The following is an 8,069-nucleotide window of genomic DNA, read 5'->3' on the forward strand; positions in this document are numbered from 1 at the left end:
ACTGTCCCTCACACACACACTCTCCCTCACACACACACACTGTCCCTCACACACACACACTGTCCCTCACACACACACACTGTCCCTCACACAGACACACTGTCCCTCACACACACACACTGTCCCTCACACACACACACTGTCCCTCACACACACACTCTCCCTCACACACACACACTGTCCCTCACACACACACTCTCCCTCACACACACACACTGTCCCTCACACACACACACTCTCCCTCACACACACACACTGTCCCTCACACACACACACACACTGTCCCTCACACACACTGTCCCTCATACACACACACTGTCCCTCACACACACACACTGTCCCTCATACACACAAACACTGTCCCTCACACACACACACTGTCCCTCACACACACACACACTGTCCCTCATACACACACACACTGTCCCTCATATACACACACACACTGTCCCTCATACACACACACTGTCCCTCACACACACACACTGTCCCTCATACACACAAACACTGTCCCTCACACACACACACTGTCCCACACACACACACACTGTCCCTCACACACACACACTGTCCCTCACACACACACACACTGTCCCTCACACACACACACTGTCCCTCACACACACACACTGTCCTTCACACACACGCACTCTCCCTCACACACACACACTGTCCCTCACACACACACTGTCCCTCACACACACACTGTCCCTCACACACACTGTCCCTCACACACACACACTGTCCCTCATACACACACACACTGTCCCTCACACACACTGTCCCTCATACACACACACACACACTCTCCCTCACACACACACACTGTCCCTCACACACACACACTGTCCCTCACACACACACACTGTCCCTCACACACACACACTCTCCCTCACACACACACACTGTCCCTCACACACACACACTGTCCCTCACACACACTGTCCCTCACACACACTGTCCCTCATACACACACACACACACTCTCCCTCACACACACACACTGTCCCTCACACACACACACTGTCCCTCACACACACACACTGTCCCTCACACACACACACTCTCCCTCACACACACACACACTGTCCCTCACACACACACTGTCCCTCACACACACTGTCCCTCATACACACACACACTGTCCCTCACACACACTGTCCCTCATACACACACACACTCTCCCTCACACACACACACTGTCCCTCACACACACACACTCTCCCTCACACACACACACTCTCCCTCACACACACACACTGTCCCTCACGCACACACACTGTCCCTCACACACACACACTGTCCCTAACACACACACTCTCACTCACACACACACTCTCTCTCACACACACACACTGTCCCTCACACACACACTCTCCCTCACACACACACACTGTCCCTCACACACACACACTGTCCCTCACACACACACTGTCCCTCACACACACTGTCCCTCACACACACACTGTCCCTCATACACACACTCTCCCTCACACACACACACACTGTCCCTCACACACACACTCTCCCTCAGACACACACTGTCCCTCACACACGCACTGTCCCTCACATTTTCCCACATACACACCCACTCTCCCACACTCTTAGTCTCTCTCTCTCTGTCTCTCTCTTTAACTCATGGTCTCTCTGTCTCTCCCTGTCTATCTCTCTCTGTCTGTCTCTCACTATCTGTCTGGTTGTCTCTGTATCTCTCTCTGTTTCTTCACCTGTGTCTGTCTCTCCCTCTGTATCTCTGTCTCTCAGTCTGTCTCTCATTCTCTCTCTCCCTCTCTCTATCTTCCCCCCTCTCTCTATCCCTGTCTCTCTCTGTCTTTTTTTTATTGATTTGTGGGACATGGGTGTCGCTGGCTGGGCAACATTTATTGCCCATCCCTAGTTGCCCTAGAGAAGGTGATGGTGAGCTGCCTTCTTGAATCACTGCAGTCCCTGTGCTGTAGGTTGACCCACAATGCCTTTCGGGAGGGAATTCCAGGATTTTGACCCAGCGACTGTGAAGGAACGGCGATATATTTCCCAGTCAGGAAATGTCCATGTCTCTCTCACTCTCTCTGTCTGTGTCTCTCTCTTTGTCTCTCATCATAGAAACCCTACAGTGCAGAAGGAGGCCATTCGGCCCATCGAGTCTGCACCGACCACAATCCCACCCAGGCCCTACCCCCACATATTTACCCGCTAATCCCTCTAACCTATGCATCTCAGGACTCTAAGGGGCAATTTTTAACCTGGCCAATCAACCTAACCCGCACATATTTGGACTGTGGGAGGAAACCGGAGCACCCGGAGGAAACCCACGCAGACACGAGGAGAATGTGCAAACTCCACACAGACAGTGACCCAAGCCGGGAATCGAACCCAGGTCCCTGGAGCTGTGAAGCAGCAGTGCTAACCACTGTGCTACCGTGCCGCCCTCTCTTGTTCTGTCTCTCTCTCTCTCTGCCTGTCTCTCTCTCTCTGTCGCTGCCTGTCCCTCTATCTCTCTCTTTCTGTCTATATATCTCTCTCTCTGTCTCTCTCTATCTCTCCCTGTCTCTCTCTCTCTGTCTCTCTCTATCTGCCGCTCTCTCTTTCTGTCTCTCTCTCTCTCTCCTTCTGTCTGTCTCTCTCTCTCTGTGTCTCTCTCTCTATCTCCCTCTCTCTCTCTGCCTGTCTCTCTCTCTGCCTGTCTCTCTCTCTCTGCCTGTCTCACTCTCTCTCTGCTTGCCTCTTTCTGTTTCTCTCTCTCTGTTTCTCTGTCTGTCTCTCTCTCTGTCTGTCTCTCTCTGTCTGTCTCTCTCCCTCTCACTGTCTCTCTCGCTCTCTCTCGGTCTCTGTCTCTCTCGCTCTCTCTCGTTCTCTGTCTCTCTCGTTCTCTGTCTCTCTCGTTCTCTGTCTCTCTCGTTCTCTGTGTCTCTCTCGTTCTCTGTGTCTCTCTCGTTCTCTCTGTCTCTCTCGTTCTCTTTGTCTCTCTCCCTCGTTCTCTGTCTCTCTTGTTCTCTGTCTCTCTCTCGTTCTCTGTCTCTCTCTCGTTCTCTGTCTCTCGTTCTCTGTCTCTCTCTCTCTGTCTCGCTCTCTCTGTCTCGCTCTGTCCGTCTCTCCCCCCCCTCTCTGTCTGTCTCTCTGTCTCTCTCTCTCTCGCACCCTCTCTCTTCCTGTCTCTCTATCTCTGTCTCTCTATCTCTGTCTATCTCTCTCTCTTTCTCTGTCTCTCTGTCTCTCTCTCTGTCTCACTCTGTCTCTCTCTCTCTCTGTCTCTCGCTCCCTCTCTCTCCCTGTCTCTCTCTCTGTCTCTCTCTGTCTCTCGCTCCCTCTCTCTCCCTGTCTTTCTCTCTCTGTCTCTCTCTCCCTGTCTCTCTCTGTCTGTCTCTCGCTCCCTCTCTCTCCCTGTCTCTCTCTCTCTGTCTGTCTCTCGCTCCCTCTATCTGTCTCTCTCTGTCTGTCTCTCGCTCCTTCTCTCTCCCTGTCTCTCACTCCCTCTCTCTCCCTGTCTCTCTCTGTCTCTCGCTCCCTCTCTCTCCCTGTCTCTATCTCTGTCTCTCTCTGTTCACCTCCTTCAGGCCCTCTCTCTAGACGAGGCCTCTGTTGACGTTGCCATTGGCAACAATTGCTCGGCCACGCTGCACTGCCCGGATTGGCCAGAGAGAAACCGGCAGGGGCGGAACAGGGAACCCCACCTGGGCATTAAACCCCGCCCCCAGGCACTAAACCCTGCCCCCAGGCACTAAACCCCACCCCAAACACGAAACCTGGCAGACTGGTGCAGAAGGTGAAGTCGCATGGGGTCAGAGGTGAGCTGGCAAGGTGGATACAAAACTGGCTCGGTCAAAGAAGACAGAGGGTAGCAGTGGAAGGGTGCGTTTCTGAATGGAGGGCTGTGACAAGGGATCAGTGCTGGGACCTTGCTGTTTGTAATATATATAAATGATTTGGAGGAAAATGTAACTGGATTGATTAGTAAGTTTGCGGACGACACTAAGGTTGGTGGATTTGCGGATAGCGATGAGGACCATCAGAGGATACAGCAGGATATAGATCAGTTGGAGACTTGGACGGAGAGATGGCAGATGGAGTTTAATCCAGACAAATGTGAGGTAATGCATTTTGGAAGGTCTAATAAAGATAGGAAATATACAGTAAATGGCAGAACCCTTAAGAGTATTGATAGGCAGAGGGATCTGGGTGTACAGGTACACAGGTCACTGAAAGTGGCAACGCAGGTGGAGAAGGTAGTCAAGAAGGCATACGGCATGCTTGCCTTCATCGGCCGGGGCATTGAGTTTAAAAATTGGCTAGTCATGTTGCAGCTTTATAGAACCTTAGTTAGGCCGCACTTGGAATATAGTGTTCAATTCTGGTCGCCACACTACCAGAAGGATGTGGAAGCTTTGGAGAGGGTACAGAAAAGATTTACCAGGATGTTGCCTGGTAAGGAGGGCATTAGCTACGAGGAGAGGTTGGAGAAACTTGGTTTGTTCTCACTGGCACGACGGAGGTTGAGGGGAGACCTGATAGAAGTCTACAAGATTATGAGAGACATGGACAGAGTGGATAGTCAGAAGCTTTTCCCCAGGGTGGAAGAGTCAATTACTGGGGGGCATAGGTTTAAGGTGTGAGGGGCACAGTTTAAAGAAGATTTTTACACAGAGGGTGCTGGGTGCCTGGAACTCGTTGCCGGGGGAGGTAGTGGAAGTGGATACGGTAGTGACTTTTAAGGGGCATCTGGACAAGTACGTGAATAGGATGGGAATATAGGGATATGGTCCCCGGAAGGGTAGGCGGTTTTAGTTCAGTCAGGCAGCATGGTTGGTGCAGGCTTGGAGGGCCGAAGGGCCTGTTCCTGTGCTATAATTTTCTTTGTTCTTTGTTCTTAAACCCCTGATGCACTATCAATCAAGCAAAGACTCGTTTGTACGCTGGAACAAATAGGCTTTTATTCGCAAAAGACTTGGAGCACACCCATGCCGATGAACTGGTCCAGAGACTGAGGCAGGGGGGTGGGGAGCAGTCACCTTTATACCTGGACTAGGTGGGGAGGAGTCTCAGGCAGGGCCGGCAGGGGCATGTCCAGGCATGTCACACACACACACAGGCAATAAGCTTAACAGTGGTTTACCACATCCCCACCAGACACTAAACCCGCGCCAGAGACTGAACCCCACCCCAGAGACTAAACCCTGCCCCCAAACATGAAACCCCACCTCCTGACACCTAACCCCACCCCCAGACACTAAACCCCACCTCCTGACACCTAACCCCACCCCCAGACACTAAACCCCACCCCCTGACACCTAACCCCGCCTACAGGCACAAAACCGTGCCCCCAGACACTAAACCCAGCCCCTGGCACTAAACCCCACCCCCAGACATTAAAGCCCGCCCCCAGACACGAAACACCGCCCCTGGCACAAAAGCCCATGCCCAGACACAAAACCCCACCCCCAGACACTGCACCCCGCCCCCAGGCACCGAACCCCGCCCCTGGGCACAGAACCCCTCCCCTGGGCACAGAGCCCCGCCCCCGGGCACAGAACCCCACCCCCAGGCACAGAACCTCACCCCCAGGCACAGAATTCCACCCCAGGCACAGAACCCCACCCCCAGACACTAACCCTGCCCCCAGACACTAACCCCACCCCCAGGCACAGAGCCCGCCCCCAGGCACAGACGCCTGCCCCCAGGCACAAAGTCCCACCCCCAGGCACAGACGCCTGCCCCCAGGCACAGACCCCCGCCCCCAGGCACAAAGTCCCACCCCCAGGGCACATAATCCCGCCCCAGACACTAACCCCACCCCCAGGCACTAACCCCACCCCCAGGCACTAACCCCACCCCCAGACACTAACCCCGCCCCCAGGCACAGAGCCCGCCCCCAGGCACAGACCCCCGCCCCCAGGCACACAGCCCCACCCCCAGGCACAGACCCCCACCCCCAGGCACAGACCCCCACCCCCAGGCACACAGCCCCACCCCCAGGCACAGACCCCCACCCCCAGGCACAGACCCCCACCCCCAGGCACAGACCCCCGCCCCCAGGCACACAACCCCGCCCCCAGGCACAGACCCCCACCCCCAGGCACAGACCCCCACCCCCAGGCACAGACCCCCGCCCCCAGGCACAGAACCCCACCCCCAGGCACACAACCCCGCCCCCAGGCACAGAGCCCGCCCCCAGGCACAGACCCCCGCCCCCAGGCACACAACCCCGCCCCCAGGCACAGACCCCCGCCCCCAGGCACACAACCCCGCCCCCAGGCACAGACCCCCGCCCCCAGGCACAGACCCCCGCCCCCAGGCACTGACCCCGCCCCCAGGCACAGAACCCCGCCCCCAGGCACAGACCCCCGCCCCCAGGCATACAGCCCCGCCCCCAGGCACACAACCCCACCCCCAGGCACACAACCCCGCCCCCAGGCACAGAACCCTACCCCCAGGCACAGACCCCCGCCCCCAGGCACTGACCCCCGCCCCCAGGCACAGAACCCCACCCCCAGGCACACAACCACACCCCCAGGCACACAACCCCGCCCCCAGGCACACAACCCCGCCCCCAGGCACAGAACCCCGCCCCCAGGCACACAACCCCGCCCCCAGGCACACAACCCCGCCCCCAGGCACAGCCCCCGCCCCCAGGCACAGACCCCCGCCCCCAGGCACAGCCCCCGCCCCCAGGCACAGCCCCCGCCCCCAGGCACAGCCCCCGCCCCCAGGCACAGACCCCCGCCCCCAGGCACAGACCCCCGCCCCCAGGCACAGACCCCCAGGCACAGACCCCCGCCCCCAGGCACAGACCCCCGCCCCCAGGCACAGCCCCCGCCCCCAGGCACAGCCCCCGCCCCCAGGCACAGCCCCCGCCCCCGCCCCCAGGCACAGCCCCCGCCCCCAGGCACAGAACCCCGCCCCCAGGCACAGCCCCCGCCCCCAGGCACAGAACCCCGCCCCCAGGCACAGCCCCCCGCCCCCAGGCACAGCCCCCGCCCCCAGGCACTGACCCCCGCCCCCGCCCCCGCCCCCAGGCACAGACCCCCGCCCCCAGGCACAGACCCCCGCCCCCAGGCACAGACCCCCGCCCCCAGGCACACAACCCCGCCCCCAGGCACACAACCCCGCCCCCAGGCACACAACCCCGCCCCCAGGCACAGACCCCCGCCCCCAGGCACAGCCCCCGCCCCCAGGCACAGCCCCCGCCCCCAGGCACAGCCCCCGCCCCCAGGCACAGCCCCCGCCCCCGCCCCCAGGCACAGACCCCCGCCCCCAGGCACAGACCCCCGCCCCCAGGCACACAACCCCGCCCCCAGGCACAGACCCCCGCCCCCAGGCACAGCCCCCGCCCCCAGGCACAGCCCCCGCCCCCAGGCACTGACCCCCGCCCCCAGGCACAGACCCCGCCCCCAGGCACAGACCCCCGCCCCCAGGCACAGACCCCCGCCCCCAGGCACACAACCCCGCCCCCAGGCACAGACCCCCGCCCCCAGGCACAGCCCCCGCCCCCAGGCACAGAACCCCGCCCCCAGGCACAGCCCCCGCCCCCGCCCCCAGGCACAGACCCCCGCCCCCAGGCACAGACCCCCGCCCCCAGGCACACAACCCCGCCCCCAGGCACAGACCCCCGCCCCCAGGCACAGACCCCCGCCCCCAGGCACTGACTCCCGCCCCCAGGCACAGACCCCCAGGCACAGCCCCCGCCCCCAGGCACTGACCCCGCCCCCAGGCACAGAACCCCGCCCCCAGGCACAGACCCCCACCCCCAGGCACAGAACCCCACCCCCAGGCACAGACCCCCAGGCACAGACCCCCAGGCACAGCCCCCGCCCCCAGGCACACAACCCCGCCCCCAGGCACTGACTCCCGCCCCCAGGCACAGAACCCCGCCCCCAGGCACAGCCCCCGCCCCCAGGCACAGCCCCCGCCCCCAGGCACAGACCCCCGCCCCCAGGCACAGACCCCCGCCCCCAGGCACAGACCCCCAGGCACAGCCCCCGCCCCCAGGCACAGACCCCCGCCCCCAGGCACAGACCCCCGCCCCCAGGCACAGACCCCCAGGCACAGACCCCCGCCCCCAGGCACAGCCCCCG

Source organism: Mustelus asterias, chromosome 5 (assembly GCF_964213995.1).
Source record: "Mustelus asterias chromosome 5, sMusAst1.hap1.1, whole genome shotgun sequence".
Lineage (NCBI taxonomy): Eukaryota > Metazoa > Chordata > Chondrichthyes > Carcharhiniformes > Triakidae > Mustelus > Mustelus asterias.